This window comes from Heterodontus francisci, chromosome 38 (genome assembly GCF_036365525.1).
Source record: "Heterodontus francisci isolate sHetFra1 chromosome 38, sHetFra1.hap1, whole genome shotgun sequence".
In the NCBI taxonomy this organism is placed as follows: Eukaryota; Metazoa; Chordata; class Chondrichthyes; order Heterodontiformes; family Heterodontidae; genus Heterodontus; species Heterodontus francisci.
In genome coordinates this window covers 16,971,600-16,995,714 of record NC_090408.1, presented here as the reverse complement: position 1 = coordinate 16,995,714, position 24,115 = coordinate 16,971,600, and the positions used below count along the sequence as shown (strand labels likewise).

The following is a 24,115-nucleotide window of genomic DNA, read 5'->3' as shown; positions in this document are numbered from 1 at the left end:
CTCCCTACTTTTATACAGGATTCCCCTTGCAATAAATGACAACATTCCATTTGCCTTCCGAGTCACTTGCTGCACCTGCATACTAACGTTTTGTGAATCATGTACCAGGATACCCAGATCCCTCTGTGCTGCATAGTTCTGTAATCTCTCTCCATCTAAATAATATCTTGCTTTTCTATTCTTCCTGCGAAGTTGGACAAGTTCACATTTTCCTTCTCTGTATGAAATTCCATCTGCCACTTCTCTGCCCATTCTGCGAGCTTATCTATGTCCCGTTGCAGGTGTTCTGTATCATCCTCACTGTTTGCCACTCCTCTAAGTTTGGTATCTTTGGCAAATTTTGAAATTCCACTCTGTATTCCAAGATAAAAGTCAATTATATCTAGCAAAAAAGCAGTGGTCCTAGCACTGACCCTTGGGGAACACCACAATCTACCATCCTCCAGCCTGAAAAGTAACCATTTACCACGTCTGGTGTGTGTGTGTGTGTACATTGGGAGACCTTGCACTGTTTGGAGATCCACCAATAGTTACAATAGTACAACAGAATATTTATTTACAGTACAATCATATATTTATATATTTACAACACATCAATTTACAAATGTGCAAATCATTTTGGGAGAGTGATCAGTTGGGTGTTCAGAAGAGGAGGAGGTGGAGGAGGTGGATCGGAACCTGTGTTTTTAGGGTTCATTCTGGAACTGGACGGCACAGTGGCGCAGTGGTTAGCACCGCAGCCTCACAGTTCCAGGGACCCGGGTTCGATTCCGGGTACTGCCTGTGTGGAGTTTGCAAGTTCTCCCTGTGTCTGCGTGGGTTTTCTCCGGGTGCTCCGGTTTCCTCCCACAAGCCAAAAGACTTGCAGGTTGATAGGTAAATTGGCCATTATAAATTGTCACTAGTATAGGTAGGTGGTAGGGAAATATAGGGACAGGTGGGGATGTTCGGTAGGAATATGGGATTAGTGTAGGATTAGTATAAATGGGTGGTTGATGTTCGGCACAGACTCGGTGGGCCGAAGGGCCTGTTTCAGTGCTGTATCTCTAATCTAATCTAATCTAAAATCTAATCTGGACAACAGCAGTTTATGAAACAGTTCTTCCACCAGCTGACCCACCGGCTGAATCGGAAACATGCTGGCTGCCTGAGGAGGAAAGCTGAAAAGGCTACGGCGTGATCTCGGAGCTGCTCCTGGTCGGTGTTGAAGAGTGATGAGCAATCCATGGCGTAGCAATTCACCCTGTCGGGGAAATCTTGAACCAAGTGGTGTGATATGCATTTAAGGAAGTTCAAGTAATTGCAGTTGGGCTCCTCTAGATATCTTTCAATCAAGGAGGAGCCCTTGGCAGATCCAATGAGTGGGAAGATCTTTCTGCAGTGTTAAGCTACATGATCGGGTGATCTCCTCACTCTGTCCATCCAAGTGCAACAACAAGCGCACCAGGTTGGACTGGATCTGCTGGTAGAACAAAGATCTGGATCCTCCAATCCCGCACTTGCTCAAGATTCCCAACAGGAAGAACGCTTCCGCCCGCACTTTCGCACACTCTGCCCCGAAGAGTGGCTGAATTCTGTTGAGGATTGAATCCAGAAAGGGCTGGATGGTGTTTGCTGTTGACTGATTGATGATCTTACGCAAGCAGGACAGCACTGCAAGCGTTAGAACATCTGGATTCTGCTTATTCCCCAACAGGCTCATCATTGATTGCATCACGCTCTGCAGCCGTCTCTTAGGTCCAAATTTCACATTTCCTAGGGCCCTGACAGCCAGCAACTGGGTAGCAGGAGAAGCTACCTGCAAATAGCTTAATAAACTGTTCACCAAGGTGTCTGTTGTGAGCTGCAGCGCTGAAACCCAGGGATCTTTTATCAGCTCTTCGAAGAAGGTGATCACAGTCGCTGCCTGACTGTCTTGGGCCGTAAGGATCTGAGAAGCTAGTTCATTCACTATACAATGCAGAGTGTAGCCAGAATGTTCCACAATTCCTCTGGCCAGCAGAACAACCCCTTGGTCAAATTCGTCAAGCTTCTCCATTGGGTACCATCCTCCATTTCTGTGCACATATCTAAACACATCTCAATTTGTTGTCTGATTTAGTAGGAGTTGCAGTGCCTGCACGCAGTTGTCAAACAGATCCCGACTTGTAGATGACTCAAACTCAGCTGTGAATTCTCTTTGCTGCAATTCAGAAGCAGAATCACTGCTCAGAGATACATTCACACAGCTGGTTAACGAAACAAGTAGGGCGCTGAATATCTGCGGGAATAACATATTCAATGCCTCTGCCAATTTGGGATTCGAGATTATCTCATTCAGCCCACAGACAGCAGTCAGGGATACATCAATGGAATACTCTGTTCTTTTCCCATTGACAGGGCAGGTTCTTTTTCCCAGGATGTAAAGCAGCTCTTTGATTGTAGACACTGCACATTCCGTGTCCACAGCCATTGGTCTCTACACATGTCTGATGAACTTGTCCAAAGGGAAGCCGGTATGGAGACAGGATACCACTGCTGCCGTGTTGTGTGAGGTCAAAATGGCAATACTCTGTAGAACCCAACATTTCACCTCCTCGTAAGACAGGGACTTCCATTGAACCCTGAGCCTATGAAGGATCTCTAAGACCTGCTCCCGAAGTTCACTGCCTCGCCTAATAAAGATGATTTTTATGAGCATAGCAGCTGCTAAGGAACAGCTGGGGTGTTGGTTGGACAGTTCCTTGCAGACCATGAACAGCAAGTTTCCCAACTAGTCATGGGGCAAACACATGGAAATGACCTCTGCGATCTGACAGCATTTGTGAAGGAGGACTGAAATGGAAGATTGTTCTGGCAGAGGCCTGCCATGGAGCACGACACCATTTGGATCTTTCCGCCGGTGGCAACGAGGCTCCATGATGGCTGCCCAGCCGCTGGGCGATGGGACCTGCATCTAAATATGTAAATGAATGAAATGAATACATTAACATGCACTTATCTGGGACGACGAGCCTGCAGCGATCTTCAGTGCGGCGGACGGCACTCCTGCGCCTTCACTTCCCTGTCTGGGGAAAGCAGGCACGACATTGGTGGGGAGGGGGCGAAACAGGGTCAAATAATCATCATGAGTTTAGGGGATATGGGAAGGGGTGAACTCTGAACTTTGTACCGTCTGGGGGTTGCGGGGGGAAGGTCATATTCCAACGCTAAGTATTTTGTGGGGGGGGGGGGGGGAAGGGCAAATGGCGGGGTGTGAAAGGGATGATAGAATTTTTTTTTTACAACAGTGGAGGTGGGGTAATGATTTTTAAATTTTAAATTAACCAGCAGGGTTTGCTGCCTTTTAAAAAGTAGCCAAGTTGCACACAGCAAGATCCCACAAACAGCAATGTGATAACGACCAGATAATCTGTTTTTGTGATGTTGATTGAAGAATAAATATTGGCTGGGAAACCACTCCTGTTCTTCAATACAGCACCTTGGGATCTTTTACACCATCTGACAGGGCAGACGAGGCCTCAGTTTAACATTTCATCTGAAAGCCGGCACCTCATTCCCACACTGGAGGGTCAGCTTGGTCTCTTGCTCTTAAATTCTGGAGTGGAACTTGCAGCAACAACTAGTGATTCTTCGAGGCAAGAGTGCTACCCATTGACCTACAGCTGACACTCAAATAAATAGCTGAGTAGTAGTGCAGCTGGTATTAGATATGTGGCACATCCATTTAGAGCAAAAACATTCTCATATTCCAATTCACTTTACTGTCTCACTGATCGGGATTACATTCTTGATATAACGAAATTGCCACTCACTTAGAGAAATATTTTTATATTTTCAATGTTGGAAAAGCAGTGGAAGGTACCTTTCCATTTCCTTACAAGCTGTTCACTGATTGTCTTGCAAGCCGCATACAAATAAGTCACAAAGGAAACACCTCATGCTTTAATTCACCTATGATTGGAATGTTATTTGCACTACATTCTGGAATGTGGAAAGAATGAGTGTAGAGTCGAACATTTGAGGGAGGAAGGTTAAGAGGACCAGGAAATATTGATGAAACAGACTTGACATAATCTTGGCCGACACTCCAGTGCAGTACTGAGGGAGTACTGCACTGATGGATGTGCCGTCTTTCGGATAAGACTTTAAACTGAGGCCCCGTCTGCCCTCTCAGATGGAAGTAAAAGATCCCATCGCATTATTTTGAAGGACAGAGTTCTCCCCAGTGTCCTGGCCAATATTTATCCTTCAAGCAGGATCACTAAAACAGATTATCTAGTCATTGGCTCATTGCTATTTGTGGGAGCTCGTTGTGCACAATTCAGTTGCTGTGTTTCCTACATTACAACAGTGACTACACTTCAAAAGTACTTCATTGGCTGTAAAGTGCTTTGGGGCATCCTGAGGTCATAAAAGCCACTATAGAAATGCAAGTGTTTCTTTCCTATATTTTGAAGCTTACTCTTAAATTATTGGTATGTTTCTCTGTACTTTGCAATCCGGATCGTGTATGATGAACACAGCATGTGCACTAACAGCACAGCTTATCTTTCCCCAGACCCCCACCCCTCTGAGCCCTGACCCCCAGCTTAGCTGGAATGGCACTGCAGGTGTAGGAGGTGGGTCTCTTGCCCAGGTTGAGTTGGAACTAGGCATTGGGAGAGCATTCAGAGAGAGGTAGGGTTTAAGAACTAGGGTGGGAGGGAACCGGAGACTGGGGAAAGATCTGGCTTGATGGTAGAGCAGGGGGAAGCATTTGGAGATAGAGGTCCAGGAACTTCTCGACTGATTTTGAAGAAGTGAGGGTGGAACAGGCAGTGATGAGGGGATTAAGAAGACAGTAGCAGATAGAGAAGCAAGGGGTTATCATTCCTCTCCAGGACAATCCTGTGGTCATAAGCAATTCTGGCAGAGGCGGGCAAGGTCCAGAGAACTTGATATGGTCAACCAGGTCCATCCACTGCCCACATCTATAAAGGTCATGGCTTTCCATGCCAGTCCCAATCTATTTTGCCATGCCATCTGTCAGGATCAGAGACATTCGATGTCTGCCTGTTATTTAATATGTTAACAGTGCCTTGGTGTGAGCCATTGTATTGAAACAGATTTACGAATTTTATTACCAGAAATCCAACGCCGATGCTTATCGAAACCTAGCAGCTTGTTTTTGTCAATGCTCAGCAGCAGATTAACATATGATTTGCATATGGCACCTGTACTGCTGCAGAGAAAATATTGAATTTTCACATGCAAATGAAATCTTTTTGTAATCTGTTTGAACATTATTCCAGCAATCTGCACAAGCAAATTTCATTGAGAGCTGGTGTTTTAGTTTTTGTGCATGTTAAATATTTGACAAATCCAATGTGTGATTTTCAAATATTTTAGGTTGAGGGATTTAAGAGGAGGAGCTCTATAAACTTAATATTAAGCAAACGTGAATTAACTGGAAGCCCTCAAAGTCACGAGGGTCAATTCCATTCCCTTCCCCCAGAGCGGAATGTGCTTGGTGACTTCCAGTGGCCACAGTGGGAGACAGCAGTCCATTTTGAGGGTCGGGCCTCATTTATGTCAAGCTGGTGGGCTGCAGCCAGCGTGTGTGTGTGTGTCTCAGGGCCACCCGCTTAATCCATGCCCTCGCGATATTGGATGACCCACCCAGCCTCCGCGTTGAAGATAGGTCGGAGGTCGGAGGTCGTTGGCTCCCAATGAGTGAAGGGGAGTGATCCAGGTTGGATGTATGCAGCCTGAAAGAGCACTCCAGCTCCTCCAATGTATCCTGGAATGGGGCATGATTCCTGGATACTGCTGCCAGGAAAAACTTTGCTCGTTAAATTTCTCGCTGTGCCACCTTGCTCCATGAAATTGCCACAGAGTGACCTCAGGACTTGGAATTGTCACTCCTCCCCACCCCCTCCTCACCCCCACAATACCAAATAGCTGCCACCTGTGCTGTAATGTCTGCCATGCACAGCACCAGTTCAGCTCAAAAATGGCACTCAGGATCCTATTAACGTCTTGGATGCCAATTTCCATCTTCAATGGGCCAGCCAGTGGTAGGCCACAGGGGAACTGTCAGGGCAGCAGTGATGATGGCAAAGGGGCGGCAGGTCATTGCCCATCATGTTCAGGATACCACTGTCCCAGTTAACAGTGGGCGGAGAGGCCCACACATTCAAGCAAGACTTAATCCCACAGAATTCATTCTTTAACCATTAACAACAGAGTTGGAGTATATGGGTTATCTCACCGATCACCAATTAACAAACTTGCAGAATGGGCATATAATTGGCAAATGAATTTCAACACTGATAAATGTGAGTGTCATGCAGGCCCCCACCTGCCAAGAATGAGGCACATTAATTTCACCACATGGACATTAAATTTCAAATTGTTGCTGGGAATAAGAGAAGGCCTGTTACAAGGGGTTGCCAGGCCCCTGGCTGGAAAGACATTTCTGCATATTAACAGACAGTGTTTGTAGACAGAGGACCATTCCCTGACCCACAACTACACAAAGCCAGAAGTGGTTATACCAGTTGGTCACGTGACTACCCTGCTGGCCAACTTGGGGAGTTTTAAATTGTCGAGACAGTGTTTGAACTGGCAGAAAGCTGTTTGTTCCGGGATTGAAAAGACCTCTCCTGGCTGGCTCGCCACAGCCTCTCCTGTCTGCTCCCATCTCTTTCTCGCAGAATTCCAAAAGCCCACTGGAGACACATGAATCCCAAGAGAGAAAAGTCTCCTACAGTGAACAAGGTTTAAGAAGAATACTGAGCCCCAATGAAAAGCAAGAATCTACCTATTATCAAGGACTCTACAGTGAGCTCGAAGAACCGTAACAACTCTACAGATATTGCCTCAAACCTTTCCACCTTTCTTCTGCTCTTTTCTGTCTCTATTTGCATGTGTGTATCGCGTATACATGCTAGCATGGGGCACGTCGTGTATCGGTAGGCGTCATCTGAATTAGAGTTTAAGTTTAGTAAAATTTCACCTTTCTTCTTTAAACCTAAGAAAGCCTGTTTGTGCTGGTTTCTTTGCCTTATAATTGGAAAGCAGTGAACAAGGATTCACCAAGGGGGAGCTAAAAACACTGTGTGTTTAAAAATAAAACCCTGTTACAGTAAGACCAGGTGAAGGCTGAAAGGGACCCCTAGGCCTCTTTCTCACCTGGTCGTAACTGTGAGGTATTACATTTTAGTAAGAAAAATAAGGAAGGTGCATATCACTTGGAAGATAAGAATCTAAGTGGGGTAGAGGAGCAAAGGAATCTGGGAGTGCAAACACACAAATCACTAAAAGCAGTGACACAAGTTTAACAAGGCCATAAAAAAGCAAACCAAGCACAAGGGTTTATTTCCAGAGCGATAAAATTGAAAAGTAAAGAAGTTATGCTAAACTTGTATTGAACTTTGGTTAGACCACACCTGTATTACTGTTTACAATTGTGGTCAGCATATTACAAAAAAGATATAAAGGCACTGGAGAGGATGCAAAGACGACTTACCAGGATAATCCAAGGTATGTGGGGTGTACCTATCAGGAGAGGATGAACAGGCTGGGTATTTTTTCTCTTGAATAGGGAAGGCTGAGGGATAACCTAATAGAGGTCTTTAAAGTTATGAAAGGTTTTGATAGAGTAGACACAGGGAGCATGTTTCCACTTGTGGGAAAGAGCAAAATTAGAGGCCGTCAACAAAAGATGCCAGCAAGAAATCAAATAGGGAATTCAGCAGAAACTTCTTCACCCAGAGAGTGGTGAGAATGTGAAACTTGCTATCACAGCAACTGGTTGAAGTAAATGATATAGATGCATTTAAGGGGAGGCTACATCGGCATAGGAGAGAGAAGGAAATAGAAGGTTATGCTGATAGTCAGATGAGGAATGATACGAAGAGGCTAGAGAGGGGCATAAACGCCAGTATGGACTGGTTGGGGCCAAGTGGCCTGTTTCTATGCCGTATATCCTATGTAATCCCACATTGCCGGGGATTACACTAAAAGGTGGTGTTGGAGCACAGCACTCTCCTGTGGGATCGCTAACTTTATTTAAATCAGGTCTACATATGTCTCATTTAATTTGCTGGCATTAGTAGAACTATAAAGCACAGAAGGAGGCCATTCGGCCTATCGTACCTGTGCCAGTTCTTTGAAAGAGCTATCCAATTAGTTCCACTCCCCTGCTCCTTCCCCATAGCCCTGCAAATTTTTTCTTTTCAAGGATATATCCAATACCCTGTTGAAAGTTACTATTCAACCTCCTTTCACCACCCTTTCAGGCAATGCATTCCAGATTGTAACAAATTGCTGCATAAAAAAATTCTCCTTATCTTCCCGATTCTTTTGCCAATTATTTTAAGTCTGTGTATTCGAGTTACTGACCCTCCTGTCAATGGAAACAGTATTTACGCCATCAAAAACATTTATGATTTTGAAGACCTCCCCTTCACCTTCACCATAGCTCAGTAAGAAAAAGACTGAAAACATTCCGACTAATTAACTTTGATTGGATTCCAATCCACTACCCATCCTTATTGCACTTTTTCTATTAAAGTAAAGGATTTTTAAAAAATATCCAGAAAATTTACTATTTGCCAGAATCTGCAAGGACCACATGGTAGAGTTTCCGATATAGCTGTTCCAGTGCAGAGCAACATCCGACTGGAGCAGCTAGCGGGTGTTTGAGTGAGGGAGCCAGAGTACTCTGTTTGTGACTTTCCAGAAGAGTCGCCCAGTACGCATACCTGGTGTGCAAAACCCTGCAGCAGGACTGCTAATTCCTCAACTCGGGCCCTCCAGTTAAAAATTATTTCAACCCTTTTGCCATTAAAATTTTAGGACTTTCACCAATTCATTAATGAAGCAATGGATACAGGTAATGAGAAAAAGCCCTCATCCGATAGCTGATACCTCACTCACCTTCAGCGTCCAAACTCTCTGTCACAACCTTTTTCGAAAGAAAGAACTTGCCTTTATACAAAGCCTTTCAAGGCTTGAGGACATCTCAAAGTGCTTTATACCGAGAAAGTACTTTTGAAGTGTACTTACTGCAGTAATGTAGGAAACACAGCTACCAATTTGCACACAAGCTCCCACAAACAGCATGAGATAATAACCAGATAATCTATTTCAGTGACATTGGTTCAGGGATAAATATTGGCCAGGACACAGTGGAGAACTCCCCTGATCTTCTTTGAATTAATGCTGTGGGATCTTTTACGTCCACCTGAGCAGGCAGATGGAACCGCGGTTTAATATCTCATCTGAAAGTTGTACCTCGGACTGTGCAATGCTCCCTCAGTACGGCACTGAAGTGCTCAACTCTGCTTCATCAATACTTGGTCAGTGATCCTATTCACTTTGCTCCCTCAAACGTTCTAACCTACCCTCATTTCTTCCATATTATATTCTAAATAAACTTCGACCAAAGAAAACTGCAAACAAATTGTCAAAAAAAAAATCTTTGGTTGGGAATTTCCTTGGAGATTATAAAGCAAATATTTGTCAGTCTCAAATTCTGGTGGTGTTTAAATTGCAGCTCCTTACTTATAAATCAATGTTGCATTATTTATGGTAGAATCTATTTATTAGGCCCTGATAAAGTAATAATAACTGAGAAGGTGTATATTACAGGTAAATTATTCATGTTGGGAGACAACCCAGGTGCAGAATCATTGAATATATAAAGCATGCTGTCACTCAAAACACATTATATCTTGGTATTGCTTTGTGTCAAGTTGCACTCTTCTAACAGTGAAAATTATGTACGGAGTGCTTTTAATTGGCCTCATATAGAACTACATAACAAATAACAACTGAAGGTTAACTGTTTTGGACTACAGGTTATTCAGCTCTGGTAACACTTCTTTCTAAAAGTGTTACATAAAAAAGAATCTTAGTTGCATTTCAGACTAATTGTGTTAAGCAGGGCAGAAGTATAATTGGTTTATTATTTTTTTCATTTATTTCAACCTCACACCACTGTTTGATGGAAGCAAATTAGCAATAATGCCATAACGTAACTTTTGTATCACTGTATCCTACGTCATGAGCTATATTCAGAGCTATTGACACTGGGGAAATGGTAGTGACATTTCTGATCAATAAGAGGATATAGATTATAAACGCATTTAAATATACCATTTCTCTTTATTTTTAGCAGTGACATAGATTGGTTACAGCACAGGAGGCCACCATTTGGCCCGACCTGTCCATGCCAGCTCTCTGCAAGAGCAACGCAGCCAGTCCCACTCCCCAGGCTTTTCCCCATAGCCCTGCAAATCCTTTCTCTTCAGGTTATTATCCAATTCCTTTTTGAAATCCACAATTGAATCTGCCTCCACCACACGTACTTCAAAATAGGGTAGATTAAGATGAAGGACCATTTCCTAAAGAGAGAATTCTGATGAGGCTTTTTATTTTTATGTTCATTGTGATTCAGGCCATTTTAAAAAATTCTTTCATAGGACATGGACATCACTGGCTCGGCCAGCATTTATTGCCGATCCCTAATAGCCCTCGAGAAGGTGTGGTGAGCTGCCTTCTTGAAACGTTGTAGTCCTTGGGGTGTAGGTACACCCACAGTGCTGTTAGGAAAGGAGTTCTGGGATTTTGACTCAGAGACAGTGAAGGAATGGTGATATAGTTCCAAGTCAGGATGGTGTGTGGTTTGGAGGGGAACCTGCAGGTGGTGTTGTTCCCATGCATCTGCTGCTAATGTCCTTCTAGGTGGTAGAGGTCATGGGTTTGGAAGGTGCTGTCTGAGGAGCCTTGGTAAGTTGCTGCAGTGCATCTTGTAGATGGTACACACTGCTGCCACTGTCAGTGGTGAAGGGGGTGAATGTGGAAGGTGGTGGATGGGGTGCCAGTCAAGTGGGCTGCTTTGTCCTGGATGGTGTCGAGCTCGAGTGTTGTTGGAGATGCACCCATCCAGGCAAGCAGACAGTATTCCATCACACTCCTGATTTGTGCCTTATAGATGGCAGACAGGCTTGCAATCTGCCTTCCTCATTGCTTGTTGTACCTGCAATTTAGCTTTATGATTCATGTACAAGGATATCCAGCTCTCTGAACATTTAAAAGTTTCACGCCTTTTAAAAAATATTCTGCTTTTCTATTCTTACTAGAAGTGAATAACCTCACACTTCCCCCACATTATTCTCCATCTATCACCTTGTTGCCCACTCACTGAACCGGTCTATAAATTTTGCAGGTGCTGTGGCCTCCTCACAGCTTACATTCCCACTCGCTTTGTATCATCAGCAAAATTAGATATATGACTGAGAAGAAGAGACCATGAGTAATTACAGATAGTAAATAGCCAAGGGCCCGGCACTGATCCTTGCAGCACTTCACTAGTTACATCGTGCCAACTTGAAAATGCCCCATTTATCCCTACCCTTTGCTTCCTGTTCATTAATCAATCCACTGGCCTGTAGTTCCCAGTTTTCTCCCCCCACTCTTTTTTTGAATAGTGGTGTTAATTTGCTAACTTCCAACCTGCTGGGCTGTGTCTTCTGTGAAGACAGTCACAAAATATTAGTTCATCTCTGCCATTTCCTCATTATCCATAATCTCCCCACTCTGCCTCCAAGGGAGGAATGTTTACTTTAAGCTACTGTTATGACCAGGTGAGAAAGGTGTCTAGGGGTCCCTCTCAGCCGTCACCTGGTGTTACCTCTCACCTGGTAACAGGGTTTTATTTTTAAACACACTGTGTTTTTAGCTCTCCCTTGGTGAATCCTCGTTCACCGCTTTTCAATTATAAGGCAAAGAAACCAGCACAAGAGTTTTCTTCAGTTTAAAGAAGAAAAGTTGAAATTTATTAAACTTGAACTTAAACTCTAATTCAGTTGACGTGTACGGATACACGACGCGCCCACGCTAGCATGCATACACGATACACACATGCTAATAGAGACAGAAAAGAGCAGAAGAAAAATGAAGTGGAAAAGTTTGAGGCAATATCCAAAGAGTTTTTGTTTTGGGTTTGGAGTCTTCGAGCTCATTGTAGAGTCCTTGATTGTAAGTAGATCTTGCTTTTTGTTGGGGCCCAGTACTCTTCTTAAACCTTGTTCACTGTTGGAGACTTTTTTCTCTTGGAGTTCATGTGTCTTCAGTGAATTCAGAGGCTTGTGAGAAAGAGATGGGAGCAGACTGGAGAGATCTTCTCAGTCCAGGAGCAAACAGTCTTTCTGAGTTCAAACTCTCTGTGGCCTGTTCAAAAGAAAACCCTGGAACAGCTAGTTAGTCATGTGACCAGCTGGTCGACCCAGTCCTGGCCCTTGTAGATTGTATCCTCCTTAGCAGGCCCTGGAATGCGCTTCTTCACCTTCGATGTCTATTAGTATGTAAATGTTTTTTCCAGCCACGGCTGATCTGTTTAACAAGACAAAACCAATGTGCCTCATGCTTGGCAGGTGGGGGCCTGCATGGCACTACTCTCCTTTTTATATACTTCCTACCGCCCCCCCCCCACCCCCACCCCGCACAATAACTTTTTGTTCACCCTTTCATTTCTAGAACTCTCCCAATCCTCAGGCTTACTATTCTTTGCAACATTATGAACCTCTTAATCGAATACTATCCTTAACTTCCCTCGTAAGCCACAGATGGATCTTTCTTGCTGAGTTTGTTTTTGTTCAATGGAATGCATTTTTGAACATTTTGAATCATTTCTTTAAATGTTTTCCCGCTGTTTATTTACTGCCATACCTTTTAGTCTATTTGTTCACCAGTCTTAGGGCTGGATTTTACGTTGGGCAGACTGGAGCTGGCCACCAACTGAAAAGTCGGTGGTGAACCCACTTCCGCCTCGCCTGGGGATCAGTTCCGTATTTTACAGGTCCCCAGGATTTAATTGTTCTGAGGCGGGGCTTCCACCCGCTTGAGGGAGGAAGGCCTGTTTCACTGAACTGCCGGCCAATCAGTGGGCCGACAGCTCTTCGTCCCAGCAGTGCCGCCGGGAGCAGCTGACCGCAGAGGACGACATGGAGCCGGTATTTTAGGTAAGTTTTGGTTGCCTCACCGGGGATAATCAGTCGGGCCCCGGTGAGGCATGAGTGGTCATTTGCGGGGAAGGGGAGCGTGTTGGGTCCTGGGGGTGGTTGGGGAAATGAGGGCAGCCCTCCATCTGGCACCCTGTGCTGAGAAGCTGCCTGCTTTTACCAGAGGGCTTTTCCCAGCTCTAGGACACCTGCTTGCCATGCATAAAGTCCACGTAGAGGTGGGCGAAGGCCCTTTAGTGGCTGTTAAGTGGGCCAGAGGCGGGACTGGGTCGGGAAAGCCTCCTGGTGCCTCCCGCTCCATTTTACGCCACCCCACCAACCGCCACCTTCCGGCTCATTGGAGTGGCGTAAAATTCCAACCTTAGACTGCCCTCCCCTCATACCCATGTAATTGGGCTTTAAGTTTAACGTCTTGTTTTGGTTTCATACATCTCTCCAATTTAATATGGAATTAATTTAATTTTAATTTTTTTAATTTAGAGATACAGCACTGAAACAGGCCCTTCGGCCCACCAAGTCTGTGCCGACCAACGACCACCCATTTATACTAACCCTAGAGTAATCCCATATTCCTTATCACCTACCTACACTAGGGGCAATTTACAATGGCCAATTTACCTATCACCTGCAATTCAACTGTATTATGATTACTTTTTCCTCAGAGATCTTTTACTGAGAGATTACCAATTAGCCCTACCTCATTGCACAATCCTAGATCTAAAATTGCTTTGGCCCTAGTTGATTCCACAATGTATTGTTCTAGGAAACTGATGCAAAAGCATTTCACAAACTCATCTTCCAGGCTACTTTGTCTAAGCAATATTTATCGCCCATTATCAGTTATTCTGAGAGCGTTAAGACTCAAGCACAATACAAAAGCAAAGGTACTGCAGATGATATTGCAACACAAAAGGAGATTGTAATAGGACAAGTAACGAAACAGAAGATGGGTTGAGAGGAGGTGTAAATGGGAATAGCAGAATCATCGCCAACAGCTGCTGTCAAAAAAAAAGCGGCAGAGGTTATGATCCGACATTGTTGAAGTCAATATTGAGTCCGCGAGTGTGTAAAGTACCGAATCGATGGATGAGATGCTATTCCTCAAGCTTCTATTGAGGGTCATTGGAACAGTGTAGGAGACCGAGGACAGTGAGGTCAGAGTGGAGAATTAATCAGTTAACCACATAATGTGGGACTGACTGCGTAGCCAAAATGGGCGGGACCAGCAGCTTCCCAACCCTGAAGAACCTCAGTGAGCCAGTTGGCTTTTTACGACATAGCACAGCACAGGTGGCCATTCAGCCCATTGTGTACGTGCTAGCTCTTTGAAAGGGCTACCCAATTAATCCCATTCCCCTGCTTCTTCCCCATAGCCATTCAACCTTTTCCTTTTCAAGTATATATCCATTCCCTTTCCAGTGAATCTGCTTCCCCCAACCTTTCAGGCAGTGCGTTCCATGTCATAACAACCTGCTGTGTAAGAAAAAAATGTCATGCCACCTCTGCTTCCTTTGCCAGTTAAATCTGTGTTCTCCAGTTACTGATCATCTACCACTAGATTATTTACTCTATCAAAAGTCCCCATAATTTTGAAAACCTTCCATTAGATCTCCCCTTAACCTTCTCAGCTCTAAAGAGAACAACCCCAGCTTCTCCAGTCTCCCTACAGAACTGATGTTCCTCATGGCTGATATTCCTGTAAATCTCCACTGCACTCTCTCCAAGGCTTTAACATCCTTCCTAAAGTGTAGTGCCCAGAATCAGACACAATGAGGCCAAACCTTTGATTTATAAAGGTTTAGCATAACTTTCTTTTGTACTCCATGCCTCTATTTATAACGACCACAATCCCATATGCTTTTTAAACAGCCTTCTCAACTTTCCCTGCCACCTTCAAACCTTCTGACTCAGGGGTAAGAGTGCTACTGCTGAGTCATAGCTGATACATAAAACAAATGGGCATTTAAATATGTGATACATGTCCCCTTTCCGATCCCGAGTGGCGTGAAACAGGGCTGTGTTCTCGCACCTACACTGTTTGGGATCTTCTTCTCACTGCTGCTCTCACATGCGTTCAAGTCTTCAGAAGAAGGAATTTTCTTCCACACATGATCAGGTGGCAGGTTGTTCAAACATGCCTGTCTAAGAGCGAAGGCCAAAGTACGGAAAGTCCTCATCAGGGAACTCCTCTTTGCTGACGATGCTGCATTAACATCTCACACTGAAGAGTGTCTGCAGAGATTCATCGACAGGATTGCGGCTGCCTGCAACGAATTTGGCCTAACCATCAGCCTCAAGAAAACGAACATCATGGAACAGGACTTCAGAAATGCTCCATCCATCAATATCGGCGACCACGCTCTGGAAGTGGTTCAAGAGTTCACCTACCTAGGCTCAACTATCACCAGTAACCAGTCTCTCGATCCAGAATTCAACAAGCGCATGGGAAAGGCTTCCACTGCTATGTCCAGGCTGGCCAAGAGAGTGTGGGAAAATGGCACACTGACACGGAACACAAAAGTCCGAGTGTATCAAGCCTGTGTCCTCAGTACCTTGTTCTATGGCAGCGAGGCCTGGACAATGTATGTCAGCCAAGGGCGACGTCTCAATTCATTCCATCTTTGCTACCTCCGAAGAATCCTTGGCATCAGGTGGCAGGACCGTATCTCCAACACAGAAGTCCTCGAGGCGGCCAACATCCCAGGCATATACACTCTACTGAGCCAGCGGCGACTGAGCTGGCTTGGCCACGTGAGCCTCATGGAAAATGGCAGGATCCCCAAGGACACATTGTACAGCGAGCTCGCCACTGGTATCAGACCCACTGGCCGTCCATGTCTCCGCTTTAAAGACGTCTGCAAACGTGACATGAAATCCTGTGACAATGATCACAAGTCATTGTGGGAGTCAGTTGCCAGGGATCGCCAGAGCTGGCGGGCAGCCATAAAGGCACGGCTAAAGTGTGGCGAGTCTAACAGACTTAGCAGTTGGCAGGAAAAAAGACAGAAGCGCAAGGGGAGAGCCAACTGTGCAACATCCCCGACAAACAATTTTATCTGCAGCGCCTGTGGAAGACTCTGTCACTCTAGAACTGGCCTTTATAGCCACTCCAGGCACTGCTTCACAAACCACTGACCACCTCCAGGCGCTTACCCATTATATCTCGAGACAAGGAGGCCAAAGAAAAAGAAGAATTAGAGTCCTTTAAGTTGAATGTGGTGTCTTTGGTTGCCGCTAAGTCCTGTAATTCATTGGGGCCCAGTGCACACTTCAACCTGTTTCGATGTCTTTTCTCTCTTGAGGTTTACGTGTCTTCCATGGGTCTGGTGGCTTGGGAGAAAGCGAGAGAGAGAGACAGCCAGGAGAGAGGCTTCCTTGTTCCAGCTTCAGTTGCAAATGCTAGTCTCAATTCAAACTGTCTTGTGTCTCATTCACAAGTTACATGTCTAGGCTGCACGGGAAGAAGCCAGCTTCCAGCAGCATTATACTAATGAATTTCACACCCAGAGTCCCCTTGTTCTTGATTTCCACCACCAAAGGAAGTAGTTTCTCCATATCTATCCTAGTGAATCGTTTTAACATTTTCAACACCTTAATCAGATCACTCCTCAATCTTATACTCAACAGAATACAAGCCATGTTTACGCAACTAGACCTCATAATTTACAGTCTTTAGCTGGTCATGACGTGAATCTCTCAATTTCTGTGTTGTGACAGAAAGGGTCTGTATGAAAGTTGTAAAACTGATTGATGATCAGTCTAAGTTCAAAGAGTCAGGAAGTGAATATATCAGCAAGAACATCTGCATTACCCGGTGTACGGATCGCAGTGAATTCTTCCTGTGAAGCAACGCATTAAAACATCATTGCAACAGAAACAGAACACTTACCCAAATCATTCACTAAACCAGTCCCGTCAGCTCCACGTGACCATGCTTCATTCCTCGGTCTCACTCCTTCCCTCTTAATCAGGCCAATTGTATAGAAGACGTGACCGTTAACCCTTAAAGTGAGAAAACAGTAACATAAATCGAGCTTGGAACAAGCCACCTTAATTTTTGCACAGTGGTTACAATCACTGCCACTTTTCACATGAACTGCCTGAAGTTGCGCTTTGTTCTCATTCATACTGAACAAGGCTGAACCAACTCATCCGAGGTCCGAGCATCATTCTGATCCAATCGCATCAATTCCCAATTTGCTACCATTGTGCAAGGGTCCTGAACCGAGAGTAATCCCAATCCAAGCGGAACACTTCTTGGCAAGCTAGTTTTGTGCTTATCAGGATTCAATTCTGGTTATATTCTGTGACAAAATGTGGTACTTTTTTTTTACAACAACATCAACTTGTATTTATGTAGCACCTATAAATTGTAAACCTTTCCAAGTCGCTCCATAGGAGCGTTATCAAACAGAATTTGAATCCAAGCCACATAAGGTGATACAAGGATAGGTGACCAAAAGTTTGGTCAAAAAGGTAATCCTGTAGGAGGAGAGAAAAACAGTGAAGTGAAAGGTTTATAGAGGGAATTCCACAGGTCAGGGTCAAGGCAGGTGAATGCACGACCGCCAATGGTGCAGCAACTAAAATTGGGGATGTGTAAAGGGCCAGAATTGGAGGAGCGCAGATATCTCATAGGGTTGCAGAGGTTACAGAGATAGGGAGGAATAAGACTACGAAGGCACTCTCTATCAGCCACGCTGCGTAATGCAATGACCGTGCCTTACAGTATCACGGGAATTGGTACTTTCTGACCAGCCCCCACTTTCTGAACCAGGTTTTTTTTTTAAATTCCCAATTTTCAATACTGTTCCTGTGCCCAAAAGAATGCTTGCAGTTTGTTTGTTTTTGAACTACGATTGCCACTTTATAACTTTTTTATTGGAAATGTTGCGTACTTCTGTAAACGAGACTTATTTGCAAAAATAAAAAGCAATAGGAGCAAAGCGGACTGGACTCTTGTGGGTGAGGGTGGGGCAGGGCGATGGAAGCAAATCCACATTGTGTTGTGCGCCTTGTTGCTTTATTCAGCCCTGACATTTTTAGGTCCTTTACTCTCAGATGGACAGGGTAAGGGGGGGGGGTGGGGGGAGTGGGACGATAGACCATAAAACACAGGAACAATTTTAATGCCCAGAGAGAATTTAACTGTTTGGAATCATCTGAAGGTAGAAACCAATTGCTGGTTGGCGGCGGATGGGAATGGCAGCAGTGTGCACCATCTACAAGATGCACTGCAGAAACTCGACAAGGCTCCTTCGACAGCACCTTCCAAACCCACGACCTCTACCACCTAGAAGGACAAGGGCAGCAGATGTGTGGAAACATCACCACCTGCAAGTTTCCCTCCAAGTCACCAGCCATCCTGACTTGGAAATATATCACCATTCCTTCATTGTCACTGGGTCAAAAAACTGGAAGTCCCTCCGTAACAACACCAGATGGACTGCAGCGGTTCAAGAAGGCAGCTCAACACGACCTTCTCAAGGGCTACGAGGGATGGCCAATAAATGTTGGCCTTGCCAGTGTCACCCACATCTCAAGAATGAAAAAAAGCTATTCACGCCCAGGCAGCAATAGTGACTGCACTTCAAAAGTACTTCATTCGCTAGAACGTCCTGAGCTTGTGAAAGGTGCTATATAAATGAAAATCTTTTATTCTTTGTACTTAAACCTACACTTGTACCTAAAAAAAGGTACATAAACTAAGCACAAGCTAACAGGACAAGCCATCCAAGTTACATTCCTAATAGTTCAAAGGCCAGATGCTAATGGTCATAGTGCTTACCAGAAAATCAATTTGTGTTCCTTGTGCGTTGCTCGACATTGATCGTTTACAGCCCATAATGATAAAACATCAACCAGCACGAACAGAGCAAACTCCTCCCACATGTTCCTACTCACTACGTCAACTAGCTTGGCTGCCTGCTTGAATTACCTGTTTGACCTTGCTTCCCAGTGGTATAATATTCCACAGCTCCTTAGCAACAATCCTTATGGCCCATTCCTGAGCAGTTCAACTTTGAATAAACCCGTTTGCATAAAGGGAACATCCTCTGTTTTTGCACGCTCATGTAATTAGTCATTTTAGCTGAAATGGGACTTACACACTGACACAAAAATGATAGTACAGTGCTGTGTATCCCAGAGTGTCAGACTTATACACACCTCAGAGCTAATCTCCCATTAGAAATGGGTCGAAAGCTGAGTGTAACATGCTGTGGGTAAGCACGTTGGCCAATTCTTTTCACAATAAAGCTAATCTACAGATCTCCAAATCCTCTCGGTTCAGATGTAAAACAAGCCAAGAAAAGCAAGCACATGAACTAAAATATTCTTTATTGCTTTCCTATAACATGTTCAGAGGTTCTTGCACAGCCTCATTCTTCTGCACAAATTTTAGTTTATTTTATCTTATTTTTGTTTTTATTTTATCTGACTCATTGCTCATGCAGCTTGGAAAACAACAGTACAGTTGCAAAGTAAACTTGGAGAGTATGGTCAAACGTCATCTACGTATCACAGTAAGAGAGGTTAGAAATGTAACAATCGAAGAAAACATATAAATCCGTGCGTAAAGCAATAAAAACTCACTTAACGTAATAAAATATCCCGAAGTGTTTCACAGAGGCATAATCATAAAATGAACATCGAGCCAGATAGATGTTCGGAGGGGTGACCAGATGCTTGATCAAAGAGGTGGGTTTTATACGTACATACGAATTAGAAGCAGGAGTAGGCCACTCGGCCCCTCGAGCCTGCTCCACCATTCAATAAGTTCATGGCTGAACTGATTACTCCACATTTTCACCTACCCCCGATAACCTTCCACCCCCTTGCTTATCAAGAGTCTATCTACCTCTGCCTTAAAAATATTCAAAGACTCTGCTTCCACCGCCTTTTGAGGAAGAGAATTCCAAAGACACACAACCGTCTGAGAGAAAAAATTTCTCCTCATCTCTGTCTTAAATGGGTGACCCCTTATTTTTAAACAGTGACCACTAGGTTTTAAAGAAGGTCTTAAAAGGAGGCAGAGGTAGAGGCAAAAGGGTTTAGGGAAGGAACCTCAAAGAGTGAGAGCTAGACCAGTGGTTCTTCAAAGCATGGTCTGCAGATCCATGAGGGTCCTCCTGGTGGTCTGCAGGCTGGTCCAAAATGCAAGTCACTGACATGCAACGCCATAGTCAAGGCTATTATATGAGAACAGGCCTGAATCCTCATCCTCATCACTCGTATGACATCACACAACCAGACCGGCTCCCATGTGCATGGCATAACTTGCCATAAGCATAAGCAATAACAATGTTGTTTCATAAGCAAGTTTCATGTTACTGTTACAGCATACAACTGTGACATCGGATTTTCAACACTTGTGGCGCTGAAAACAAAGAGGAGGAACCGGCTGAATGTGGAGCTCAACGCGAGACTGAAGCTCTCCAGCTTGGAACCAGACATCACCTCACTGCTGTCTCATCAAAAGCAGCGCCATTCTTCCCATTAATTCTGATGAGCTTTTTTGCAAGTGAAAGCGGGTGGGTAGGACCAGGAGGTGGTCTGCAGGGTCTTTTGCCCCACCTAAGTGGTCTGCGGATGAAAACTTTTGAGAACCGCGAGCGTAGATGGCTGAAGGCACGGCTGCCAATGGTGGGAAGGGGGATACACAGGAGGCCAAAGTTAGAGGAGTGGAGAGTTCTCGGGTGGGTGATGTAGGGCTGCAGAAGTTTACAGGGAAAGAGAGGGGCAAGGCCATTGAAGGATTCAAATACAAGGATAAGAATTTTAAATTTGAAGCATTGGGAGCCAATGTAGGTCAATAGGCACTGGGGTTGTGATGGAATATAGGTATAATAGGCTTAATTAGGTAGAATTTAGATATAGTTAATGTATTATGCCTTTTAGAATTAGAGATTGAATAAATGGTCAGTTTTCAAGAATCACAGAAATTCCCCTTTTAAGAAGGTAGAATTAAAAATATCAAGGTCTTTCAAGGTCCCTGTTACAATAGAATGTGAACCAGAAACACCTTTCAAGTTGGGAAATCCATTTCAGTGTTTCTGTTGCCAGGAAATTGAAGGATAAACACACATTGAAACATCCAGTGTGACATCAGTAACAGGTTGCAATAAACTTAATTGATAGTGTTGGTGATGTAGACAGATCGACTCAAAAGGTTGTTACAAGGTACCATAAAAACACAATTATAGATAATAAAACAATAAATGGAATAGTACTTACAAGAACAAGAGGTCAAGTAAACATAATAATAAGCAATTTGACCAGATAAATGCTCACAGCTTCAAGAGCAGGGGAATTCCAGCAAAACATTAAGTGGAGATGTTAGTTAATGATACTACCAAATATGAATCGTGAAAGCTGAAAAAACACACACAGAAAGATAACACCTATATGCCAAAAGGTCAAATGATACCTTAGAAACAGTATAATCATGAGAGTTTCTGCAGCAAAAATTAGAAGTGTTGAATCCTCATCAGTACTTCTCACCCTATGGTTTACCCTTGGAATTTAAGGTAAAAGTTTGCTTTAAATTTTGATGGATATTCTAAGATATTTTGCTGTAACATAAGCAGGGTTAAACTTTAGGATTCTATTTTAAAAATAAGATTATGTGTTACATTTCTTAGTAATATTTGATATTGTGATATACTTATCCACTTAGAAATGTATTGCATGTTAAATTCTTTAATAAATATATAAATTTTATAAATTGTCTCATGTAGCATTCTGTATACAACTACAAGAATCCCATCTCTCTTTAAGTGGAGAGATACATATTGAAGAGAGTTTCCCAGGCCCTTATAATATCTGGGATATTTATGAGTTAGCCATAATTATTTAAAAATAGGCTATCCAAAAGATGGTAATATTCTCCGTTAGTTTTCTTTCTTTGAGGGAAAACTAGTTCAATTCTTTGGACCCAGGTAAGTGTCTATAAGAGTTTTTCTGGTTTGAACTTAATTAAAAAAGATTCATAGGGATGTACTCCTGATTTGGTTTAGTCCCTATAAGGGGTTAAAGTCATAAATCACTTCAGGGTGACTTGGTACAAAATAGAATACAGGCAGCAGAAATGAACCCCAATATCATACGTGAACACAATATATAACGTTAGATGCGATTCTGCAATTGGACAGCGCTTACTGAACAATCCCAAGTATGCTAAGAATTACACTAGCAACCAATTTAAGATTATCAGTCGGGCTCGCAACATGGCTCACTTACCCTTGCTAGAAGCTACATATATTCATATGCAGCGACCTGTCCTCTACAGGCAAGAGGAACTTGTACATGAGTTGCGCCTTGTTTGAATTCAACAAAAGTATGGGGGACAATAGTTCCCTGGTGCATTTTCCATGGTAATGCCTTGACCAATCAGAGTCAACTTGCCAACCAATCAGCACCCTTTTCTCATGTAGTATAAATTGTAGCTCCCTTTGAAATTTGGCATTCTTGCGTCTGTCCTGATGAGTGCAAGATGAAAAGCTTCGATATTGCATTAGAAGCAGTTCAAAGAAGGTTCACTCGACTGATTCCTTGGATGATGGAGTTAAAGAACCATAAAAAAATTACGGCACAGAAGGAGGCCATTCAGCCCATCTTGTCTACGCCGAGCAAAGAAACCAGCCGCCCAATCTTATCCCACCTTTCAGCACCCGGTCCGTAGCCTTGCAGGTGACAGCACTTCAGGTTTCTTCTTCTGAGGAAAGGTTGAACATGTTGAGCTATATCTGGGCGGCACAGTGGCGCAGTGGTTAGCACCACAGCCTCACAGCTCCAGCGATCTGGATACTGCCTGTGCAGAGTTTGCAAGTTATCCCTTTGACTGCGTGGGTTTCCGCCGGGTGCTCTGGTTTCCTCCCACAGCCAAAGACTTGCAGGTTGATAGGTAGGTGGTAGGAGAATGGTGGGGATGTGGTAGGGAATATGGGGTTAATGTAGGATTAGTATAAATGGGTGGTTGTTGGTCGGCACAGACTCGGTGGGCCGAAGGGCCTGTTTCAGTGCTGTATCTCTAAATAAATAAATAAATACCCACTGGAGGTTAGAAGTGTCTCTTTTTTCAGCAATACATACAAGCATACGAGTTAGAAGCAGCAGTAGGCCCTTCGACCCCTTAAGCCTCCCTCTGCCATTTGATATGATCATCGCAGATTTGAATGTGGTCTCAACTCCACTTTCCTGTCTGCTCCCCACAACACTTGACTCCCTTGTCTATCTAACCCAGCCGTGAATATGTTCAATGCCTCTACTGCTCTCTGAGGAAGCGAATTCCATCGACTAAACCCTCAGAGAAAAAATTTCTCTTTATGTCCACCTTAAATGGGAGCCCCTTATTTTTAAACTGTGTCCCCTAGTTCTAGTCTCACCCATAAGTCGAAACATCCTTCCAGCATTCACCCTGTCATGTCCCCTCAGGATCTTCTATGTTTCAATAATATCACCTCTCATTCCTCTAAACTCCAGTGGGTATAGGCCAACCTGTTCAACCTTTCCTCATAAGATAACCCCTTCATCCAAGGAATCAGTCTTGTGAACCTTCTCTGAACTGCTTCTAATGCAATTGTATCCTTTCTTAAGTAAGGACACCAAAACGGTACATAGGACTCCAGATGTGGTCTCACTAAGGCCCTTTACAGCTGTAGCAAAACTTCCCAACTTTTATATTCTATTCCCCTTGCAATAAACGACAACATTCCATTTGCCTTCCTAATCACTTGCTGTAGCTGCATACTAACCTTTTGAGATTCATGTACCAGGTCACCCAGATCCCTCTGTACCGCAGAGTTCTGCAATCTCTCTCCATTTAACTGATATTCTGCTTTTCTATTCTTCCTACCAAAGTGGATAAGTTCAGATTTTCCCACATTATACTCCATCTGCCAAATTCTTGTCCACTCATTTAACCTATCTATATACCTTTTGTAGAGTCTATGACCTCTTGCCAACTTACTTCCCTACCTATCCTTGAGTCATCTGCAAATTTAGCTACCATACATTCGGTCCCTGCATCCAAGTCATTGATATAGATTATAAATAGTTGAGGCCCCAGCAGTAATCCTTGTGGCACTCCACTAGTTGCATCCTGCCAACCCGAAAATGACCCA

The 24,115-nt window shown here is 43.9% G+C and overlaps 1 protein-coding gene across 3 annotated transcripts in view; it reads right to left on the bottom strand.

Annotated features, from left to right (window-relative positions):
* Positions 1 to 24,115, bottom strand: part of sema4ba (sema domain, immunoglobulin domain (Ig), transmembrane domain (TM) and short cytoplasmic domain, (semaphorin) 4Ba) — a 448,919-nt gene that overhangs the window by 265,190 nt on the left and 159,614 nt on the right. For all 3 annotated transcript variants that reach the window (XM_068017745.1, XM_068017746.1, XM_068017747.1), the window contains one exon: positions 16,882 to 16,994. The gene's annotated coding sequence lies outside the window, so the exon portion shown is untranslated. The remainder of the gene's footprint in view (positions 1 to 16,881; positions 16,995 to 24,115) is intronic.